Below are 23,847 nucleotides of genomic sequence, written 5' to 3'. Positions count from 1 at the left end.
TGGGTACCCACATCTTTTAGGGTGTTTTTTTTTTTTTTATATATATTTTTTAATCTGTCACTAATTATTTATTTCCATTATTATACCTATTTTTCTGCAGTGGGACCAATAAGTCTGTGGGCCTCCACCTCAATTCAATACATATGGGCACTATGTCTTCATATATACATCACTGAAGTTACCAGTCTGAAGTACCTCATAGAGGACATTTATGGAATGCTGTGGAGAGATACAAACCGCACCGCATTGAAAATGGACAGCCGCATTATACTTAAATCATGTTGTGTCTCTTTTTGCCTTTCTGTTGTATTATGTAATTGTTATATTCATTGGGACTTCTATGTTCCTCCTTGATTGGAGGAACAAGTGGCGCAATATAACTAGTGTCACGGGTAATTTCTAGTTCACATAGTGCTCCTTGCTTCATACATTGGTGATTCAGTGGTTGTGCGCATGCGCGCCGCGGCCGGGGATCTCTGGTATGCACGGGCGCGTCACTCTGCCCGGCTCGCACGCCTGGGGATTCCCTTTGTTCCCCGCGCGTGCTTAGTAGTGCGCGACGCTCTGGTGCACTGCCAGGACCTGGGATTCGCGGTGCGCATGCGCCGCCTTCTAACCACTTGGATTGGCCCACAAGTTGCATGTGACTCACCCTTTGACCTTTAAAAGGTCCTACAAGCAGATCTTGCGGTACTCCCTTGAGAAAGCGTTCTATAGGAATGCGAAACGCGCGTCGGGGGGCTTTTTATACACCCTGCATCCGACCCTCCTACCCCTATACCTGGTAAGTGTATGTCTACCCCTTACAATATAATTACCACCCTATTAGGGGCTATACTTAAGATGAGGTACTCATAGGTAGACGTGCTTATCTGCGTCTTTTGCACATTGCACCTTATTGACAGCCGATTTTGGCGCTTAGGTACTAGGGTTTTAGGGTGGGTCTTGTCCACCTTGGTGTACTGTCTTTGTGCTCATAATTTTTCTGTCTTAATGTTTGTCTAATATCTGTGTGTATTTATAAATAAACTTTTGATTTTTTTATTATATGCAAAAAAATGTCTACCCCTTACAATATAATTACCACCCTATTGGGGGCTATACTTAAGATGAGGTACTCATAGGTAGACGTGCTTATCTGCGTCTTTTGCACATTGCACCTTATTGACAGCCGATTTTGGCGCTTCGGTACTAGGGTTTTAGGGTGGGTCTTGTCCACGTTGGTGTACTGTCTTTGTGCTCATAATTTTTCTGTCTTAATGTTTGTCTAATATCTGTGTGTATTTATAAATAAACTTTTGATTTTTTTATTATATGCATATACCTAGCAGAACTCTTTTTTCTCCTGATACTATATGTTATAGCGAGTGGGTATATTTTGTTGTTAAATGGGCTAATTTTAGCCATTGTTCCTGACGTGAATATGTCAGAGAGGTTCTTGTTGCTCCCAACCAAACTAGTAGCCCCACTGCAGTTTTAAAATTCCGATAGGCTGAAAACCTGATAATTGCATGTCATTTTTTTAAAGAGGACAGCTGTATTGAGTGGCGCAGCTAGACACTGCAAGTAGGCCTTACACCACAAAGTTGGCTCGACGCAGGTTTAAAAAAGGTTACATGGGTACACGGTCCTCATTGGTGTGCTCAGTGGAGGACAATTGGAAAGAGGGACCGCAGAAAGACTTAGTATGCCTAAAATAACAAAATAGGCTCTTGTTGTGAATTCAGCTTTTGGGCTCCCTCCGGTGGTTGTAGAGAGTAATGCAGTTGGGCCTGGATTGCAGGAGTGGACATGTGTATCTACTAATTGCAGGACTGACTGGGGTATATAGCTTTGCAGGATCCTTTAGTCAATGCCAGTTGTCCATTGTTCTTGAAGGATTCACTTCCCTGCTGGTCTCTCCAGTTTGCTGTGTTTTTCTACAAAGATAAGTCCTGGCTTTGTTTTTGCTGTCCACCTGCAGTGGACCTTATAGTTCTGTGCATTTTCATGTTTTTGTCCTGTCCAGCTTGGTCTGTGAAGGATTTTTTTGCAGTCTAGCTATTTCTGTGATGATGCAGATATACCCCCCATGTCTTTAGTCAGATGTGGTGATCCGTATTTTCTGCGGTGGATATTTTTCTAGTGTTTTTATACTGACCGCATAGTACTCTGTTCTATTCTTTCTTTTTAGCTAGTATGGCCTCCTATGCTAAAATCTGATTTCATATCTGCGTATGTTTTTTCCTCTCCTCTCACAGTCAATATTTGTGGGGGGCTATCTAACCTTTGGGGATTTTCTCTGAGGCAAGATAGGTTTCCTGTTTCTGTCTTTAGGGGTAGTTAGATCTTAGGCTGTGTCGAGGGGTCTAGGGAGTGTTAGGTACCCCCCACGGCTGCTTTTAGTTGTGCTGCTAGGTTCAGGGTTTGCGGTCAGTACAGGGACCACCTTCTCCAGAGTACGTCTCATGCTGCTCCATAGGCCACCAGATCATAACAGTACAACTGGCCAACAATGAGTTAATTGCATCTCAGAAGAAGGGTGGAAAGATTTTGAGCCATTTTTTTTTCCTTAGCCTTTTTGTTCTGTTCCTCCCTCTTTACCTCTGGGTGGCTACGGAGTCTAGTATTAACATGAATATTCAGGGGTTGGTTTCTTGGGTGGATCAGCTGCTAGGGTACAGGGGATTTCAGATTTCATTGTTCAGACTCCTGCCTTAGAGCCTAAGATTCCCACTCCTGATTTGTTCTTTGGTGACAGATCCAAATTTTTGAGTTTCAAAAATAACTGTAAACTGTTTTTTGCATTAAGACCCCGGTCTTCTGGTGATCCTATTCAGCAGGTTAAAATCATCATGTCTCTGCTGCGTGGTGACCCACAGGATTGGGCATTTTCCCTGGAATCTAGCAATCCTGCTTTGCTTAATGTTGATTCGTTTTTTCAGGCATTGGGGTTGTTGTATGATCAGCCTAATTCTGTGGATCAGGCTGAGAAAATCTTGTTAGCCCTGTGTGAAGGTCAAGAAGCGGCAGAATTGTATTGCCAGAAATTTAGAAAATGGTCTGTACTGACTAAATGGAATGAGGATGCCTTGGCGGCAATTTTCAGAAAGGGTCTTTCTGAATCCGTTAAAGATGTTATGGTGGGGTTCCCCACGCCTGCTGGTCTGAGTGATACAATGTCTCTGGCCATTCAGATTGATCAGCACTTGAGCAAGCGCAAAATTGTGCACACTGTGGCGTTGTCCTCTGAGCGGAGCCCTGAGCCTATGCAGTGTGATAGGATTTTGTCTAGAGCTGAACGTCAAACATTCAGGCGTCAGAATAGGTTGTGTTTTTACTGCGGCGATTCTGCTCATGTTATTTCTGATTGCCCTAAGCGTACTAAGAGAATCGCTAGTTCTGTTGCTATCAGTACTATACAACCTAAATTTCTGTTATCTGTGACCTTGATCTGCTCATTGTCATCATTTTCTGTCATGGCATTTGTGGATTCAGGCGCCGCTCTGAACTTAATGGACTTAGAATTTGCCAGACGTTGTGGTTTTCCCTTGCAGCCTTTGCAGAACCCTATTCCTTTGAGGGGCATTGATGCTACACCGTTGGCTAAAAATAAACCTCAGTTTTGGACACAGTTGACCATGTGCATGGCCCCAGCCCATCAGGAAGATTGTCGTTTTCTGGTGTTGCATAATTTGCATGATGATATTGTGCTGGGCTTTCCATGGTTGCAGCTACATAATCCGGTGTTAGATTGGAAATCCATGTCTGTGACTAGTTGGGGTTGTCAGGGGGTTCATGATCAGGTTCCTTTGATGTCAATCTCCTCTTCCCCCTCTTCTGAAGTTCCTGAGTTTTTGTCTGACTTCCAGGATGTATTCGATGAGCCTAAATTCAGTTCCCTTCCACCGCATAGGGACTGTGATTGTGCTATTGATTTGATTCCAGGTTGTAAGTTCCCTAAGGGTCGACTTTTCAACCTGTCTTTGCCTGAACATACCGCCATGCGGAGCTATATTAAGGAGTCTTTGGAGAAAGGGCATATTCGGCCATCCTCTTCACCGTTGGGAGCAGGGTTCTTTTTTGTAGCCAAGAAGGATGGCTCCTTGAGACCCTGTATTGATTATCGCCTCTTGAATACGATCACGGTCAAATTTCAATACCCCTTGCCTTTGCTTACTGATTTGTTTGCTAGGATTAAGGGGGCTAGCTGGTTTACTAAGATTGACCTTCGAGGGGCATATAATCTTATTCGTATCAAGCAGGGTGACGAATGGAATACTGCATTTAATACGCCTGAAGGCCATTTTGAATACCTTGTGATGCCATTCAGACTCTCTAATGCCCCATCTGTGTTCCAATCCTTCATGCATGATATCTTTCGGAGTTATCTTGATAAATTCATGGTTGTATATTTGGATGATATTTTGATTTTTTCCAATGATTGGGAGTCTCATGTGAAACAGGTCAGGATGGTATTTCAGATCCTCCATAATAATGCTTTATTTGTGAAGGGGTCAAAGTGCCTCTCTGGAGTGCAAAAGGTTTCTTTTTTGGGTTTCATTTTTTCTCCCTCATCTATAGAAATGGATCCGGTTAAGGTTCAGGCCATTCATGATTGGATTCAGCCCACATCTGTGAAGAGCCTTCAGAAATTCTTGGGCTTTGCTAATTTTTATCGTCGTTTCATTGCCAACTTCTCCAGTGTGGTTAAACCTCTGACCGATTTGACCAAAAAAGGCGCTGATGTGACGAATTGGTCCTCCGCGGCTGTTTCTGCCTTTCAGGAGCTTAAACGCCGATTTACTTCTGCCCCTGTGTTGCGTCAGCCAGATGTTTCTCTTCCATTTCAGGTTGAGGTTGACGCGTCTGAGATTGGGGCAGGGGCTGTTTTGTCTCAGAGGAGTTCTGATGGTTCCTTGATGAAGCCATGTGCCTTATATTCTCGGAAGTTTTCGCCTGCGGAATGCAATTATGATGTCGGCAATCGGGAGTTGTTGGCTATGAAGTGGGCATTTGAGGAATGGCGACATTGGCTTGAGGGGGCCAAGCACCGTATTGTGGTCCTGACCGATCATAAAAATCTGATTTACCTCGAGTCTGCTAAACGACTGAATCCTAGACAGGCTCGATGGTCCCTGTTTTTCTCCCGTTTTGATTTTGTGGTCTCGTACATTCCTGGTACTAAGAATGTTAAGGCGGATGCCCTCTCTAGGAGTTTTTTTCCTGATTCCCCTGGGGTTCTTGAGCCGTTCGGCATTTTGAAGGAAGGGGTGATTCTTTCTGCCAACTCCCCTGATTTGCGACGGGTTCTTCAGGAATTTCAGGCTGATAAGCCTGACCGCTGTCCTGTGGGGAAACTGTTTTTTCCTGATAGATGGACTACTAAAGTGATTTCTGAGGTTCATTGTTCTGTGTTGGCTGGCCATCCTGGGAATTTTGGTAGCAGAGACTTGGTTAGTAGGTCCTTTTGGTGGCCTTATTTGTCGCGGGATGTGCGTTCTTTTGTGCAGTCTTGTGAGATTTGTGTGCGGGCTAAGCCTTGCTGTTCTCGTGCTAGTGGGTTGCTTTTGCCATTACCGGTCCCCGAGAGGCCCTGGACACATATTTCTATGGATTTTATTTCCGATCTTCCTGTTTCCCAAAGAATGTTGGTTATCTGGGTTGTCTGTGACCGATTTTCTAAGATGGTTCATTTGGTGCCTTTGCCTAAATTGCCTTCTTCTTCTGATTTGGTTCCGTTGTTTTTTCAGCATGTGGTGCGTTTGCATGGTATTCCGGAGAATATTGTGTCCCAATTTGTTTCTAGGTTTTGGCGGGCCTTTTGTGCCAAGCTGGGCATTGATTTGTCTTTTTCTTCTGCATTTCATCCTCAGACAAACGGCCAGACTGAGCGAACTGATCAGACCTTGGAGACCTATTTGAGATGCTTTGTGTCGGCTGATCAGGATGATTGGGTGGCTTTTTTGCCATTGGCCGAGTTTGCCCTTAATAATCGGGCTAGTTCGGCTACTTTGGTTTCGCCTTTTTTTGTAATTTTGGTTTTCATCCTCGTTTTTTCTTCTGGGCAGGTTGAGCCTTCTGACCTTCCTGGTGTGGATTCTGTGGTCGACAGGTTGCAGCAGATTTGGGCTTATGTGGTGGACAATTTGGTGCTGACTCAGGAGGAGGCTGAACGTTTTGCTAATCGTCGTCGGTGTGTTGGTTCCCGGCTTCGGATTGGGGATCTGGTTTGGTTATCTTCCCGTCATGTTCCTATGAAGGTTTCTTCCCCTAAGTTTAAGCCTCGATTTATTGGTCCTTATAGGATTTCTGAGATTATTAATCCGGTGTCCTTTCGCCTGGCGCTTCCGGCCTCGTTTGCTATTCATAATGTCTTCCATAAATCTTTGTTGCGGAAATATGTGGAGCCCGTTGTTCCCTCTGTTGATCCTCCGGCCCCTGTATTGGTCGATGGGGAGTTGGAATATGTTCTTGAGAAGATTTTGGATTCTCGTTTTTCGAGGCGGAAGCTTCAGTACCTTGTCAAGTGGAAGGGTTATGGCCAGGAGGATAATTCTTGGGTTTCTGCCTCTGATGTCCATGCCATTGATATGATTCGTGCCTTTCATCGGGCTCATCCTGATCGGCCTGGGGGCTCTGGTGAGGGTTCGGTGACCCCTTCTCAAAGGGGGGGTACTGTTGTGAATTCAGCTTTTGGGCTCCCTCCGGTGGTTGTAGAGGGTAATGCAGTTGGGCCTGGATTGCAGGAGTGGACATGTGTATCTACTAATTGCAGGACTGACTGGGGTATATAGCTTTGCAGGATCCTTTAGTCAGTGCCAGTTGTCCATTGTTCTTGAAGGATTCATTTCCCTGCTGGTCTCTCCAGTTTGCTGTGTTTTTCTACAAAGATAAGTCCTGGCTTTGTTTTTGCTGTCCACCTGCAGTGGACCTTATAGTTCTGTGCATTTTCATGTTTTTGTCCTGTCCAGCTTGGTCTGTGAAGGATTTTTTTGCAGTCTAGCTATTTCTGTGGAGATGCAGATATACCCCCCATGTCTTTAGACACAAAAGAGAATAGTAAAACCAAAAACACTCAGTTTGAAAAAATGTTGCAGTAATCCGCAAGTGCTAGTATTTAAAAACCTGATCATCTGTATATAACCTGTGCAAAAAACGTATCAACCAAATACCCTGTTTTTTACATCTTTTACTAGCACTTGCGGATTACTGCAACATTTTTTCAAACTGAGTGTTTTTGGTTTTACTATTCTCTTTTGTGTCTTCAGGTTTCTTGGTGGTGTGTGAACATGATCATACAGACTTGTTCACTGTGCAAGTAGCCCATGTGTTCCTGTTTCCATAATTGTTCTCTTGTGTCTACAAGACTGGGGAGTTCCACCACTCCTCTTGGGCTATCTGCACAAAAGCTGTTCTACCCTGTATGCACACATGGATTTTTCCTCTCTGAACCCTGTTCACACAGGTTATATACAGATGATCAGGTTTTTAAATACATCAGATAGGGATTGCATACATTAGTTAGGACTGCTCTGATAAGGGTATACCGTGAAGATTGGTAGAGCAGCTTAGTATACATTTTTTGCAAAAAACGTATCAACCAAATACCCTGTTTTTTACATCTTTTACTAGCACTTGCGGATTACTGCAACATTTTTTCAAACTGAGTGTTTTTGGTTTTACTATTCTCTTTTGTGTCTTCAGGTTTCTTGGTGGTGTGTGAACATGATCATACAGACTTGTTCACTGTGCAAGTAGCCCATGTGTTCCTGCCCCCATGTCTTTAGTCAGATGTGGTGATCCGTATTTTCTGCGGTGGATATTTTTCTAGTGTTTTTATACTGACCGCATAGTACTCTGTTCTATTCTTTCTTTTTAGCTAGTATGGCCTCCTATGCTAAAATCTGATTTCATATCTGCGTATGTTTTTTCCTCTCCTCTCACAGTCAATATTTGTGGGGGGCTATGTATCCTTTGGGGATTTTCTCTGAGGCAAGATAGGTTTCCTGTTTCTGTCTTTTAGGGGTAGTTAGATCTTAGGCTGTGTCGAGGGGTCTAGGGAGTGTTAGGTGTTGTGAATTCTGTGGCTGAGTTCACTTCTGTGGTCACAAGTGGTATTGCAGTCTCTGGGCTTCCTCCCTCAGGTGTTTTGGTGAGCTCGTTGGCTGCCTTGCTATTTAGCTCCACCTGAGTCTGTCTTCCTTGCTCCTTGTCAATGTTCCAGTGTTGGATCTGAGCTACTGCATCTTTCCTTGGGCCTGCTGCTCTGCTAGATAAGTGCTTCTAGTTTGTTTTCTGTTTTTTCTGTCCAGCTTGCTATTAACTTTTGCTGGAAGCTCTGAGAAGCAAAGGGGTACTCCGCCGTGCTGTTAGTTCGGCACGGTGGGTCTTTTTGCCCCTTTGTGTGGTTTTCGTTTTAGGGTTTTTTGTAGACTGCATAGTTCTCTTTGCTATCCTCGCTCTGTCTAGAATATCGGGCCTCACTTTGCTGAATCTATTTCATTCCTACGTTTGTCTTTTCATCTTGCTAACAGTCATTATATGTGGGGGGCTGCCTATTCCTTTGGGGTATTTCTCTGAGGTAAGTCAGGCTTGTATTTCTATCTTCAGGCTAGTCAGCTCCTCAGGCAGTGCCGAGTTGCATAGGTAGTGATAGGCGCAATCCACTGCTGCTTATAGTTGTGTGAGGATAGATCAGGTACTGCAGTCTACAGAGATTCCACGTCTCAGAGCTCGTCCTATTGTTTTTGGTTATTGCCAGATCTCTGTATGTGCGCTGATTACTGCACGCTGTGTTGCCTGATTGCCAGCCATAACAGTACAAGGAGCCCCACCAATGATTCCCAATAGAGGGAAAAAAGAAATCCTGACATCATTTTTTTTTCTTAGCTCTGTCTTCAGTCTTTTTTTTCCCCTAGACATTAGAGTGCTTCAGGACACAGCTGTGGACATGGATATTCAGGCTCTGTGCTCCTTAATGGATAATCTCGTTGTAAATGTACAAAAGATTCAAGATACTATTGATCAGAAATCGATGCTAGAACCAAGAATTCCGATTCCTGATTTGTTTTTTGGTGACAGAACTAAGTTCCTGAGCTTCAGAAATAATTGTAAGCTATTTTTGGCCTTGAAACCTCATTCTTCTGGTAATCCTATTCAACAGGTTTTGATTATTATTTCTTTTTTGCGCGGCGACCCACAGGACTGGGCGTTTTCTCTTGCACCAGGAGATTCTGCATTGAGTAATGTTGATGCATTTTTTCAGGCGCTGGGATTGCTTTACGATGAGCCTAATTCAGTGGATCAGGCTGAGAAAAATCTGCTGGCTTTATGCCAGGGTCAGGATGATGTAGAAGTATATTGTCAGAAATTTAGGAAGTGGTCAGTACTCACTCTGTGGAATGAATCTGCACTAGCGGCTTTGTTCAGAAAGGGTCTCTCTGAAGCTCTTAAGGATGTAATGGTGGGATTTCCTATGCCTGCTGGTTTGAATGAGTCTATGTCCTTGGCCATTCAGATCGGTCGTCGCTTGCGCGAGTGTAAATCTGTGCACCATCTGGCGGTATTGTCTGAGAGTAAACCTGAGCCTATGCAGTGCGACAGGACTATGACTAAAGTAGAACGGCAAGAACACAGACGTCTGAACAGACTGTGTTTCTATTGTGGTGATTCTACTCATGCTATTTCTAATTGTCCTAAACGCACTAGGCGGTTCGATAGCTCTGCCGTTATTGGTACTGTACAGTCCAAATTCCTTTTGTCCATTACCTTAATGTACTCTTTGTCATCGTATTCTGTCATGGCGTTTGTGGATTCAGGCGCTGCCCTGAATCTGATGGATTTGGATTATGCTAAACGTTGTGGATTTTTCTTGGAGCCTTTGCGGTGTCCTATTCCGTTGAGAGGAATTGATGCTACACCTTTGGCCAAGAATAAGCCTCAGTACTGGACCCAGGTGACCATGTGCATGGCTCCTGCACATCAGGAAGTTATTCGCTTTCTGGTACTGCATAATTTGCATGATGTGGTCGTGTTGGGGTTGCCATGGCTACAAACCCATAATCCAGTATTGGATTGGAACTCTATGTCGGTAACCAGCTGGGGTTGTCAGGGAGTACATGGTGATGTTCCATTTTTGTCTATTTCGTCATCCATTCCTTCTGACATCCCAGAGTTCTTGTCGGACTTTCAGGATGTATTTGAAGAGTCCAAGTCTGATGCCCTACCTCCGCATAGGAATTGTGATTGTGCTATCGATTTGATTCCTGGTAGTAAATTCCCTAAGGGTCGTTTATTTAATTTGTCCGTACCTGAACACACCGCTATGCGCAGTTATGTGAAGGAGTCCCTGGAGAAGGGACATATTCGCCCATCGTCGTCACCATTGGGAGCAGGGTTCTTTTTTGTAGCCAAGAAGGATGGTTCGCTAAGACCGTGTATTGATTACCGCCTTCTTAATAAGATCACTGTTAAGTTTCAGTATCCCTTGCCATTGATTTCTGACTTGTTTGCTCGGATTAAGGGGGCTAGTTGGTTCACTAAGATTGATCTTCGTGGTGCGTATAATCTGGTGAGAATCAGGCAGGGAGATGAATGGAAAACGGCATTTAATACGCCCGAGGGTCATTTTGAGTATCTGGTGATGCCGTTCGGACTTGCCAATGCTCCATCTGTTTTTCAGTCTTTTATGCATGACATTTTCCGTGAGTATCTGGATAAATTCTTGATTGTTTACTTGGATGACATTTTGATCTTCTCAGATGATTGGGAGTCTCATGTGAAGCAAGTCAGAATGATTTTCCAGGTACTGCGTGCTAATTCCTTGTTCGTGAAGGGATCAAAGTGTCTCTTCGGTGTGCAGAAAGTTTCATTTTTGGGGTTCATCTTTTCCCCTTCTACTATCGAGATGGATCCGGTTAAGGTTCAGGCCATCCAGGATTGGACTCAGCCGACATCTCTAAAAAGTCTGCAGAAATTCCTGGGCTTTGCTAATTTTTATCGTCGCTTCATCTGTAATTTTTCTAGCATTGCTAGACCATTGACCGATTTGACCAAGAAGGGTGCTGATTTGGTTAATTGGTCTTCTGCTGCCGTGGAAGCTTTTCAGGAGTTGAAGCGTCGTTTTTGCTGTGCCCCTGTGTTGTGTCAACCTGATGTTTCTCTTCCGTTCCAGGTCGAGGTTGATGCTTCTGAGATTGGTGCAGGGGCGGTTTTGTCACAGAGAGGTTCTGGTTGCTCAGTGTTCAAACCATGTGCTTTCTTTTCCAGGAAATTTTCTGCTGCTGAGCGTAATTATGATGTGGGCAACCGAGAGTTGCTGGCCATGAAGTGGGTATTCGAGGAGTGGCGTCATTGGCTTGAGGGTGCTAAGCATCGCGTGGTGGTTTTGACTGATCATAAGAACCTTACTTATCTTGAGTCTGCCAAGCGCTTGAATCCTAGACAGGCCCATTGGTCGTTATTTTTTGCTCGTTTTGATTTTGTGATTTCATACCTTCCGGGCTCTAAAAATGTGAAGGCGGATGCTCTGTCTAGGAGTTTTGTGCCCGACTCTCCGGGGTTATCTGAGCCGGCGAGTATCCTCAAGGAAGGAGTCATTGTGTCTGCCATCTCCCCTGATTTGCGGAGAGTGTTGCAGAAATTTCAGGCTAATAAACCTGATCGTTGTCCGGCCGAGAAACTGTTTGTCCCTGATAGGTGGACTAGTAAAGTTATCTCTGAACTTCATTGTTCGGTGCTGGCCGGTCATCCAGGAATCTTTGGTACCAGGGAGTTGGTTGCTAGATCCTTCTGGTGGCCGTCTCTGTCACGGGATGTGCGTGCTTTTGTGCAGTCCTGTGGAATTTGTGCTAGGGCTAAGCCCTGCTGTTCACGTGCCAGTGGGTTGCTTTTGCCCTTGCCGGTCCCGAAGAGGCCTTGGACACATATTTCGATGGATTTCATTTCTGACCTTCCCGTTTCTCAAAAAATGTCGGTCATTTGGGTGGTCTGTGATCGCTTTTCTAAAATGGTCCATCTGGTGCCCTTGGTTAAATTGCCTTCCTCCTCTGATTTGGTGCCTTTGTTCTTCCAGCATGTGGTTCGTTTACATGGCATTCCTGAGAATATTGTGTCTGACAGAGGTTCCCAGTTTGTCTCGAGGTTCTGGCGAGCCTTTTGTGGTAGGATGGGCATTGACCTATCTTTCTCCTCGGCTTTCCATCCTCAGACTAATGGCCAGACCGAACGAACCAATCAGACCTTGGAAACATATCTGAGATGTTTTGTTTCCGCTGACCAGGATGATTGGGTGTCATTTTTGCCGTTGGCTGAGTTCGCCCTTAATAATCGGCCCAGCTCGGCTACCTTGGTCTCTCCATTTTTCTGCAATTCTGGGTTCCATCCTCGTTTCTCTTCAGGACAGGTTGAGTCTTCGGACTGTCCTGGTGTGGATTCTGTGGTGGACAGGTTGCAGCAGATCTGGACTCAGGTAGTGGACAATTTGACCTTGTCCCAGGAGAAGGCTCAGCTTTTCGCTAATCGCAGACGCCGTGTGGGACCCCGACTTCGTGTTGGGGATCTGGTTTGGTTATCTTCTCGTCATATTCCTATGAAGGTTTCCTCTCCTAAATTTAAACCTCGTTTTATTGGTCCGTATAGGATTTCTGAGATTCTCAATCCGGTGTCTTTTCGTCTGACCCTCCCAGACTCCTTTTCCATACATAATGTATTCCATAGGTCGTTGTTGAGGAGATACGTGGCACCTATGGTTCCATCTGTGGAGCCTCCTGCCCCTGTTTTGGTGGAGGGGGAATTGGAGTATATTGTGGAGAAGATTTTGGATTCTCGTGTCTCTAGACGGAAACTCCAGTATCTGGTCAAATGGAAGGGTTATGCTCAGGAAGATAATTCCTGGGTTTTTGCCTCTGATGTCCATGCCCCAGATCTTGTTCGTGCCTTTCATGTGGCTCATCCTGGTCGGCCTGGGGGTTCTGGTGAGGGTTCGGTGACCCCTCCTCAAGGGGGGGTACTGTTGTGAATTCTGTGGCTGAGTTCACTTCTGTGGTCACAAGTGGTATTGCAGTCTTTGGGCTTCCTCCCTCAGGTGTTTTGGTGAGCTCGTTGGCTGCCTTGCTATTTAGCTCCACCTGAGTCTGTCTTCCTTGCTCCTTGTCAATGTTCCAGTGTTGGATCTGAGCTACTGCATCTTTCCTTGGGCCTGCTGCTCTGCTAGATAAGTGCTTCTAGTTTGTTTTCTGTTTTTTCTGTCCAGCTTGCTATTAACTTTTGCTGGAAGCTCTGAGAAGCAAAGGGGTGCTCCGCCGTGCTGTTAGTTCGGCACGGTGGGTCTTTTTGCCCCTTTGTGTGGTTTTCGTTTTAGGGTTTTTTGTAGACTGCATAGTTCTCTTTGCTATCCTCGCTCTGTCTAGAATATCGGGCCTCACTTTGCTGAATCTATTTCATTCCTACGTTTGTCTTTTCATCTTGCTAACAGTCATTATATGTGGGGGGCTGCCTATTCCTTTGGGGTATTTCTCTGAGGTAAGTCAGGCTTGTATTTCTATCTTCAGGCTAGTCAGCTCCTCAGGCAGTGCCGAGTTGCATAGGTAGTGATAGGCGCAATCCACTGCTGCTTATAGTTGTGTGAGGATAGATCAGGTACTGCAGTCTACAGAGATTCCACGTCTCAGAGCTCGTCCTATTGTTTTTGGTTATTGCCAGATCTCTGTATGTGCGCTGATTACTGCACGCTGTGTTGCCTGATTGCCAGCCATAACAGTTAGGTACCCCCCATGGCTGCTTTTAGTTGTGCTGCTAGGTTCAGGGTTTGCGGTCAGTACAGGGACCACCTTCTCCAGAGTACATCTCATGTTGCTCCAAGGCCACCAGATCATAAAAGGCTCTATGCAGCTTCGATTATGTGGCAACCTGGAGAACACCTTGGAGCGGGAGACACCGTCTCTACAAGCCAGACCCAACTTGTAGGCCTAATTGTTGTGAATTCTGTTGTCGAACTCCCTCCTGTGGTCGTGAATGGTGCTTCGGCGAGTTCTGTCCATGGACTCGCTCTGGTGGCTGTGAGTGACGCTGCTGCTTCGGAGGTTCCTTACACAGGTGACGTGGTTTATCCTTTGGTTGGCTGCTCTATTTAACTCCACTTAGATCGTTACTCCATGCCAGCTGTCAATGTTCCTGCATTGGTTCAGTTCGCTCTTGGATCTTTCTGGTGATCTGTCTTCTCCAGCAGAAGCTAAGTTCCTGATAGTTATTATTTGTTCATTGTTTCCTTGTCCAGCTGGTTATCATGATTTTGTCTTGCTAGCTGGAAGCTCTGGGATGCAGAGTGGCATCTCCGCACCGTTAGTCGGTGCGGAGGTCTTTTTGCACACTCTGCGTGGTCTTTTGTAGTTTTTTGTGCTGACCGCAAAGATACCTTTCCTATCCTCTGTCTGTTTAGTAAGTCTGGCCTCCATTTGCTGAAATCTGTTTCATTTCTGCGTTTGTGACTTTCATCTTTACTCACAGTCAATATATGTGGGGGGCTGCCTTTTCCTTTGGGGAATTTCTCTGAGGCAAGGTAGGCTTTATTTTCTATCTCTAGGGCTAGCTAGCTCTTAGGCTGTGAAGAGGCATCTATGGAGTGTCAGGAACGCTGCACGGCTATTTCTAGTTGTTGTGATAGGATTAGAGCCTGCGGTCAGCAGAGCTCCCACATCCCAGAGCTTGTCCTGTGTGAGTTTAACTATCAGGTCGTGCCTGGTGCTCCTAACCACCAGGTCCATAGCAGTACAGCTGGCCCAAAGTATTAATGCATCTCAATAGAGGGATAAGAGAAGTTCTGAGACCATTTTTTTTTCTTTGCACTGTGTTTTGTCTTTCTTTTCCCCTAAACCTTTGGGTGGTTCAGGACACAGGTGTAGATATGGACATTCAAGGTCTGTCCTCTTGTGTGGATCATCTCACTGCAAGGGTACAAAACATTCAAGATTTTGTGGTTCAGAATCCTATGTTAGAGCCTAGAATTCCTATTCCTGATTTATTTTCTGGGGATAGATCTAAGTTTCTGAATTTCAAAAATAATTGTACACTGTTTCTAGCTTTGAAACCCCGCTCCTCTGGCGACCCCGTTCAACAAGTAAAAATCATTATTTCTTTGTTGCGTGGTGACCCTCAAGACTGGGCATTTTCCCTTGCGCCAGGAGATCCTGCCTTGCGTGATGTTGATGCGTTTTTTCTGGTGCTTGGATTGCTTTATGATGAACCAAATTCAGTGGATCAGGCAGAGAAAATCTTGCTGGCTTTGTGTCAGGGTCAGGATGAAGCAGAGGTGTACTGTCAGAAGTTTAGAAAGTGGTCTGTGCTTACTCAGTGGAATGAGTGTGCCCTGGCGGCAATTTTCAGAAAGGGTCTTTCTGAAGCCCTTAAGGATGTCATGGTGGGATTTCCCACGTCTGCTGGTCTGAATGAGTCTATGTCCTTGGCCATTCAGATCGATCGGCGCTTGCGTGAGCGCAACGCTGTGCACCATCTGGCGGTATTCTCTGAGCATAGGCCTGAGCCTATGCAGTGTGATAGGACTTTGACCAGAGCTGAACGGCAAGAACACAGACGTCGGAATGGGCTGTGTTTTTACTGTGGTGAATCCACTCATGCTATCTCCGATTGTCCTAAGCGCACTAAGCGGTTCGCTAGGTCTGCCAACATTGGTACGGTACAGTCTAAATTTCTTTTGTCCGTTACTCTGATTTGCTCTCTGTCATCCTATTCTGTTATGGCATTTGTGGATTCAGGCGCTGCCCTGAATTTGATGGACTTGGAGTTTGCCAGGCGCTGTGGTATTTTCTTGGAGCCCTTGCAGTATCCTATTCCATTGAGAGGAATTGATGCTACGCCTTTGGCCAAGAATAAGCCTCAGTACTGGACTCAATTGACCATGTGCATGGCTCCTGCACATCAGGAGGATATTCGCTTTTTGGTGTTGCATAATCTGCATGATGTGGTCGTTTTGGGGTTGCCATGGCTACAGGTCCATAATCCAGTGTTGGATTGGAAATCTATGTCTGAGTCCGGTTGGGGTTGTCAGGGGGTACATGGTGATGTTCCATTGTTGTCAATTTCGCCTTCCACTTCTTCTGAAGTCCCTGATTTTTTATCAGATTACCGGGATGTATTTGAAGAGCCCAAATCCGGTGCCCTACCTCCTCATAGGGATTGCGATTGTGCTATTAATTTGATTCCTGGTAGTAAGTTTCCTAAGGGCTATGTGGATTAATATAAAGGAATAATTGGAGAAGGGTCATATTCGCCCGTCGTCGTCACCATTGGGAGCAGGGTTCTTTTTTGTGGCCAAGAAGGATGGCTCTTTGAGACCTTGTATTGTATTGATTACCGCCTTCTTAATAAGATCACAGTCAAATTTCAGTATCCTTTGCCGCTGTCTGATTTGTTTGCTCGGATTAAGGGGGCTAGTTGGTTCACCAAGATAGATCTTCGAGGGGCGTATAATCTTGTGCGAATTAAACAGGGCGATGAATGGAAAACAGCATTTAATACGCCCGACGGCCATTTTGAGTACCTGGTTATGCCATTCGGGCTTTCTAATGCTCCATCTGTGTTTCAGTCCTTTATGCATGACATCTTCCGAGAGTACCTGGATAGATCCATGATTGTATATTTGGATGACATTTTGGTCTTTTCGGATGATTGGGAGTCTCATGTGAAGCAGGTCAGAATGGTGTTCCAGGTCCTTCGTGCAAATTCCTTGTTTGTGAAGGGGTCAAAGTGTCTCTTTGGAGTTCAGAAGGTTTCATTTTTGGGTTTCATTTTTTCCCCTTCTACTATCGAGATGGACCCTGTTAAAGTTCAGGCCATTTATGATTGGACTCAGCCGACATCTGTGAAGAGCCTGCAGAAGTTCCTGGGCTTTGCTAATTTTTACCGTCGCTTCATCGCTAATTTTTCTAGTATTGCTAAACCGTTGACTGATTTGACCAAGAAAGGTGCTGATGTGGTCAATTGGTCCTCTGCGGCTGTAGAGGCTTTTCATGAGTTGAAGCATCGTTTTTCTTCTGCCCCTGTGTTGTGCCAGCCAGATGTTTCGCTCCCGTTTCAGGTCGAGGTTGATGCTTCTGAGATTGGAGCAGGGGCTGTTTTGTCGCAAAGAAGTTCTGATGGCTCGGTGATGAAACCATGTGCCTTCTTTTCTAGAAAATTCTCGCCTGCTGAGCGCAATTATGATGTTGGCAATCGAGAGTTGTTGGCCATGAAGTGGGCATTCGAGGAGTGGTGACATTGGCTTGAAGGAGCTAAACATCGCGTGGTGGTCTTGATGGATCACAAGAATTTGACTTATCTCGAGTCTGCCAAACGGTTGGATCCTAGACAGGCTCGATGGTCGCTCTTTTTCTCCCGTTTTCTTTTTGTGGTTTCATACCTTCCGGGAACTAAGAATGTGAAGGCTGATGCCCTGTCAAGGAGTTTTGTGCCTGACTCTCCGGGTGTTCCGGAGCCGGCGGGTATTCTTAAAGAGGGGGTAATTTTGGCTGCCATCTCCCCTGATTTGCGGCGCGTGCTGCAGAAGTTTCAGGCTGATAGACCTGACCGTTGTCCAGCGGAGAAACTGTTTGTCCCTGATAGATGGACTAGTAGAGTTATCTCTGAGGTTCATTGTTCGGTGTTGGCTGGTCATCCTAGAACCTTTGGTACCAGAGATTTGGTGGCTAGATCCTTTTGGTGGCCTTCTTTGTCACGGGATGTGCGTTCTTTTGTGCAGTCCTGTGGGACTTGTGCTCGGGCTAAGCCCTGCTGTTTTCCTGCCAGTGGGTTGCTTTTGCCCTTGCCGGTCCCGAAGAGGCCCTGGACGCATATTTCCATGGATTTTATTTCTGATCTCCCTGGTTCTCAAAGGATGTCGGTCATTTGGGTGGTTTGTGATCGCTTCTCTAAGATGGTCCATTTGGTACCCTTGTCTAAATTGCCTTCCTCCTCTGATTTGGTGCCATTGTTTTTCCAGCATGTGGTTCGTTTGCATGGCATTCCAGAGAACATCGTCTCGGACAGAGGTTCCCAGTTTGTTTCGAGGTTTTGGCGGTCCTTTTGTGCTAAGATGGGCATTGATTTGTCTTTTTCTTCGGCTTTCCATCCTCAGACTAATGGCCAAACCGAACGAACTAATCAGACTTTGGAAACATATCTGAGATGCTTTGTTTCTGCTGATCAGGATGATTGGGTGTCCTTCTTGCCTTTGGCTGAGTTCGCCCTTAATAATCGGGCCAGCTCGGCTACTTTAGTTTCTCCTTTTTTCTGTAATTCTGGTTTCCATCCTCGTTTCTCTTCAGGGCAGGTTGAGCCTTCGGACTGTCCTGGTGTGGATATGGTGGTGGACAGGTTGCAGCAGATTTGGACTCATGTGGTGGACAATTTGACATTGTCCCAGGAGAAGGCTCAACGTTTCGCTAACCGCCGGCGCTGTGTTGGTCCCCGACTTCGTGTTGGGGATTTGGTTTGGTTGTCATCTCGTCATGTTCCTATGAAGGTTTCCTCTCCTAAGTTTAAGCCTCGTTTCATTGGGCCATATAAGATTTCTGAAGTTCTTAATCCTGTGTCATTTCGTTTGGACCTTCCAGCTTCTTTTGCCATCCATAATGTGTTCCATAGGTCGTTGTTGCGGAGATACGTGGCGCCTATGGTTCCCTCCGTTGATCCTCCTGCCCCGGTGTTGGTCGAGGGGGAGTTGGAGTATGTGGTGGAGAAGATTTTGGATTCTCGTGTTTCGAGACGGAAACTCCAGTACCTGGTCAAGTGGAAGGGATATGGTCAGGAAGATAATTCCTGGGTTTTTGCCTCTGATGTTTATGTTGCCGATCTAGTTCGTGCCTTTCATTTGGCTCATACTGATCGGCCTGGGGGCTCTGGTGAGGGTTCGGTGACCCCTCCTCAAGGGGGGGGTACTGTTGTGAATTCTGTTGTCGAACTCCCTCTTGTGGTCGTGAATGGTGCTTCGGCGAGTTCTGTCCATGGACTCCTTCTGGTGGCTGTGAGTGAAGCTGCCTTACACAGTCTCCTTACACAGGTGACGTGGTTTATCCTTTGGTTGGTTGCTCTATTTAACCCTTTCCCGACCCATGACGCCACGTAGGCGTCATGAAAGTCGGTGCCATTCCGACCCATGACGCCTATGTGGCGTCATGGAAAGATCGCGTCCCTGCAGGCCGGGTGAAAGGGTTAACTCCCATTTCACCCGATCTGCAGGGACAGGGGGAGTGGTAGTTTAGCCCAGGGGGGGTGGCTTCACCCCCTCGTGGCTACGATCGCTCTGATTGGCTGTTGAAAGTGAAACTGCCAATCAGAGCTATTTGTAATATTTCACCTATTATAACGGGTGAAATATTACAATCCAGCCATGGCCGATGCTGAAATATCATCGGCCATGGCTGGAAATACTAATGTAGATTATATCTCAGTGATCAAAATAAAAAAAAATAATAAATGACACCCCCCCTTTGTCACCCCCATAGGTAGGGACAATAAAAAAATAAAGAAAATTTTTTTTTCCACTAATGTTAGAATAGGGTTAGGGTTAGGGGTAGGGTTAGGGGTAGGGTTAGGGCTAGGGTTAGGGTTAGGGCTAGGGGTAGGGTTAGGGGTAGGGTTAGGGTTAGGGCTAGGGTTAGGGCTAGGGGTAGGGTTAGGGTTAGGGGTAGGGTTAGGGGTAGGGGTAGGGTTAGGGCTAGGGTTAGGGCTAGGGTTAGGGTTTCGGTATGTGCACACGTATTCTGTTCCTCTGCGGATTTTTCCGCTGCGGATTTGATAAATCCGCAGTGCTAAACCGCTGCGGATTTATGGCGGATTTACCGCGTTTTTTTCTGCGCATTTCAATGCGGTTTTACAACTGCGATTTTCTATTGGAGCAGTTGTAAAACCGCTGCGGAATCCGCACAAAGAAGTGACATGCTGCGGAATGTAAACCGCTGCGTTTCCGTGCAGTTTTTCCGCAGCATGTGTACAGCGATTTTTGTTTCCCGTAGGTTTACATTGAACTGTAAACTCATGGGAAACTGCTGCGGATCCGCAGCGTTTTCCGCAGCGTGTGCACATACCTTTAGAATTAGGCTATGTGCACACTGTGCGGATTTGGCTGCGGATTGGCCGCTGCGGATTCGCAGCAGTGTTCCATCAGGTTTACAGTACCATGTAAACATATGAAAAACCAAATCCGCTGTGCCCATGGTGCGGAAAATACCGCGCGGAAATGCTGCGTTGTATTTTCCGCAGCATGTCAATTCTTTGTGCGGATTCCGCAGCGTTTTACACCTGTTCCTCAATAGGAATCCGCAGGTGAAATCCGCACAAAAAACACTGGAAATCCGCGGAAAATCCGCAGGTAAAACGCAGTGCCTTTTACCCGTAGATTTTTCAAAAATGGTGCGGAAATATCTCACACGAATCCGCAACGTGGGCACATAGCCTTAGGGTTAGGGTTGGAATTAGGGTTGTGGTTAGGGGTGTGTTGTGGTTAGGGGTGTGGTTAGGGGTGTGTTGCGGTTAGGGTTGTGATTAGGGTTATGGCTACAGTTGGGATTAGGGTTAGGGGTGTGTTGGGGTTAGTGTTGGAGGTAGAATTGAGGGGTTACCACTGTTTAGGCACATCAGGGGTCTCCAAACGCAACATGGCGCCACCATTGATTCCAGCCAATCTCGTATTCAAAAAGTCAAATGGTGCTCCCTCACTTCCGAGCCCTGACGTGTGCCCAAACAGTGGTTTACCCCCACATATGGGGTACCAGCATACTCAGGACAAACTGCGCAACAATTACTGGGGTCCAATTTACCCTTGTGAATCTAAAAAAATGCTTGCTAAAACATAATTTTTGAGGAAAGAAAAATGATTTTTTATTTTCACGGCTCTGCGTTGTAAACGTCTGTGAAGCACTTAGGGGTTCAAAGTGCTCACCACATATCTAGATAAGTTCCTTGGGGGGTCTAGTTTCTAAAATGGGGTCACTTGTGGGGGTTTCTACTGTTCAGGCACACCAGGGGCTCTGCAAACGCAACGTGATACCCGCAGACCATTCCATCAAAGTCTGCATTTCAAAAGTCACTACTTCCCTTCTGAGCCCCGACGTGTGCCCAAACAGTGGTTTACCCCCACTCATGGGGTATCAGCGTACTCAGGAGAAACTGGACAACAACTTTTGGGGTCCAATTTCTCCTGTAACCCTTAGGAAAATAAAAAATTCTGGGCTAAATAATTATTTTTGAGGAAAGAAAACGTATTTATTATATTCACGGCTCTGCATTATAAACTTCTATGAAGCACTTGGGGGTTCAAAGTGCTCACCACACATCTAGATAAGTTCCTTTCGGGGTCTAGTTTCCAAAATGGGGTCACTTGTGGGGGGTTTCTACTGTTTAGGCACATCAGGGGCTCTGCAAACGCAACGTGACGCCCGCAGAGCATTCCATCAAAGTCTGCATTTCAAAACGTCACTACTTCAATTCCAAGCCCCGGCATGTGCCCAAACAGTAGTTTACCCCCACATATGGGGTATCACCGTACTCAGGAGAAACTGGACAACAAATATTGGGGTCAAATTTCTCCTGTTACCCTTGGGAAAATAAAAAATTCTGGGCTAAATAATTATTTTTGAGGAAAGAAAACGTATTTATTATTTTCACGGCTCTGCATTATAAACTTCTATGAAGCGCTTGGGGGTTCAAAGTGCTCACCACACATCTAGATAAGTTCCTTTCGAGGTCTAGTTTCCAAAATGGGGTCACTTGTGGGGGGTTTCTACTGTTAAGCCACATCAGGGGCTCTGCAAACGCAACGTGACGCCCACAGAGCATTCCATCAAAGTCTGCATTTCAAAACGTCACTACTTCACTTCCGAGCCTCGGCATGTGCCCAAACAGTGGTTTACCCCCACATATGGGGTATCAGCGTACTCAGGAGAAACTGGACAACAACTTTTGGGGTCCAATTTCTTCTGTAACCCTTGGGAAAATAAAAAATTCTGGGCTAAATAATTATTTTTGAGGAAAGAAAACGTATTTATTATTTTCACGGCTCTGCATTATAAACTTCTATGAAGCACTTGGGGGTTCAAAGTGCTCACCACACATCTAGATAAGTTCCTTTGGGGGTCTAGTTTCCAAAATGGGGTCACTTGTGGGGGGTTTCTACTGTTAAGCCACATCAGGGGCTCTGCAAACGCAACGTGACGCCCACAGAGCATTCCATCAAAGTCTGCATTTCAAAACGTCACTACTTCACTTCCGAGCCCCGGCATGTGTCCAAACAGTGATTTACCCCCACATATGGGGTATCAGCATACTCAGGAGAAACTGGACAACAACTTTTGGGGTCAAATTTCTCCTGTTACCCTTGGGAAAATAAAAAATTGCAGGCTAAAAGATCATTTTTGAGAAAATAATTTTTTTTTTTTATTTTCATGGCTCTGCGTTATAAACTTCTGTGAAGCACTTGGGGGTTCAAAGTCCTCACCACACATCTAGATTAGTTCCTTTGGGGGTCTACTTTCCAAAATGGTGTCATTTCTGGGGGATCTCCAATGTTTAAGCACACAGGGGCTCTCCAAACGTGACATGGTGTCCGCTAATGATTGGAGCTAATTTTCCATTTAAAAAGCCAAATGGCGTGCCATCCCTTCCGAGCCCTGCCGTGCGCCCAAACAGTGGTTTACCCCCACATATGGGGTATCAGCGTACTCAGGACAAACTGAACAACAATATTTGGGGTCCAATTTCTCCCATTATCCTTGGCAAAATAGGAAATTCCAGGCTAAAAAATCATTTTTGAGGAAAGAAATATTATTTTTTATTTTCATGGCTCTGCGTTATAAACTTCTGTGAAGCACCTGGGGGTTTAAAGTGCTCAATATGCATCTAGATAAGTTCCTTGGGGGGTCTAGTTTCCAAAATGGGGTCACTTGTGGGGGAGCTCCAATGTTTAGGCACACAGGGGCTCTCCAAACGCGACATGGTGTCCGCTAACAATTGGAGCTAATTTTCCATTCAAAAAGTCAAATGGCGCGCCTTCCCTTCCGAGCCCTGCCGTGTGCCCAAACAGTGGTTTACCCCCACATATGAGGTATCGGCGTACTCGGGAGAAATTGCCCAACAAATTTTATGATCCATTTTATCCTACTGCCCATGTGAAAATGAAAAAATTGAGGCGAAAAGAATTTTTTTGTGAAAAAAAAGTACTTTTTCATTTTTACAGATCAATTTGTGAAGCACCTGAGGGTTTAAAGTGCTCACTAGGCATCTAAATAAGTTCCTTGGGGGGTCTAGTTTCCAAAATGGGGTCACTTGTGGGGGAGTGCCAATGTTTAGGCACACAGGAGCTATCCAAACGCCACATGGTATCCGCTAACGATGGAAATAATTTTTCATTCAAAAAGTCAAATGGCGCTCCTTCCCTTCCGAGCCTTACCATGTGCCCAAACAGTGGTTTACCCCCACATGTGAGGTATTGGTGTACTCAGGAGAAATTGCCCAACACATTTTAGGATCCATTTTATCCTGTTGCCCATGTGAAAATGAAAAAATTGAGGCTAAAAGAATTTTTTTGTGAAAAAAAAGTACTTTTTCATTTTTACGGATCAATTTGTGAAGCACCTGGGGGTTCAAAGTGCTCACTATGCATCTAGATAAGTTCCTTGGGGCGTCTAGTTTCCAAAATGGGGTCACTTGTGGGGGAGCTCCAATTTTTAGGCACACGGGGGCTCTCCAAACGTGACATGGTGTCCGCCAATTTTTGATTCAAAAAGTCAAATGGCGCTCCTTCCCTTCCAAGCCCTGCCGTGCGCCCAAACAGTGGTTTACCCCCACATATGAGGTATCAGCGTACTCAGGACAAAT

Source organism: Ranitomeya imitator, chromosome 2, assembly GCF_032444005.1.
Source record: "Ranitomeya imitator isolate aRanImi1 chromosome 2, aRanImi1.pri, whole genome shotgun sequence".
Taxonomy (NCBI): Eukaryota; Metazoa; Chordata; class Amphibia; order Anura; family Dendrobatidae; genus Ranitomeya; species Ranitomeya imitator.
Note: the sequence above shows the minus strand (reverse complement) of the source record.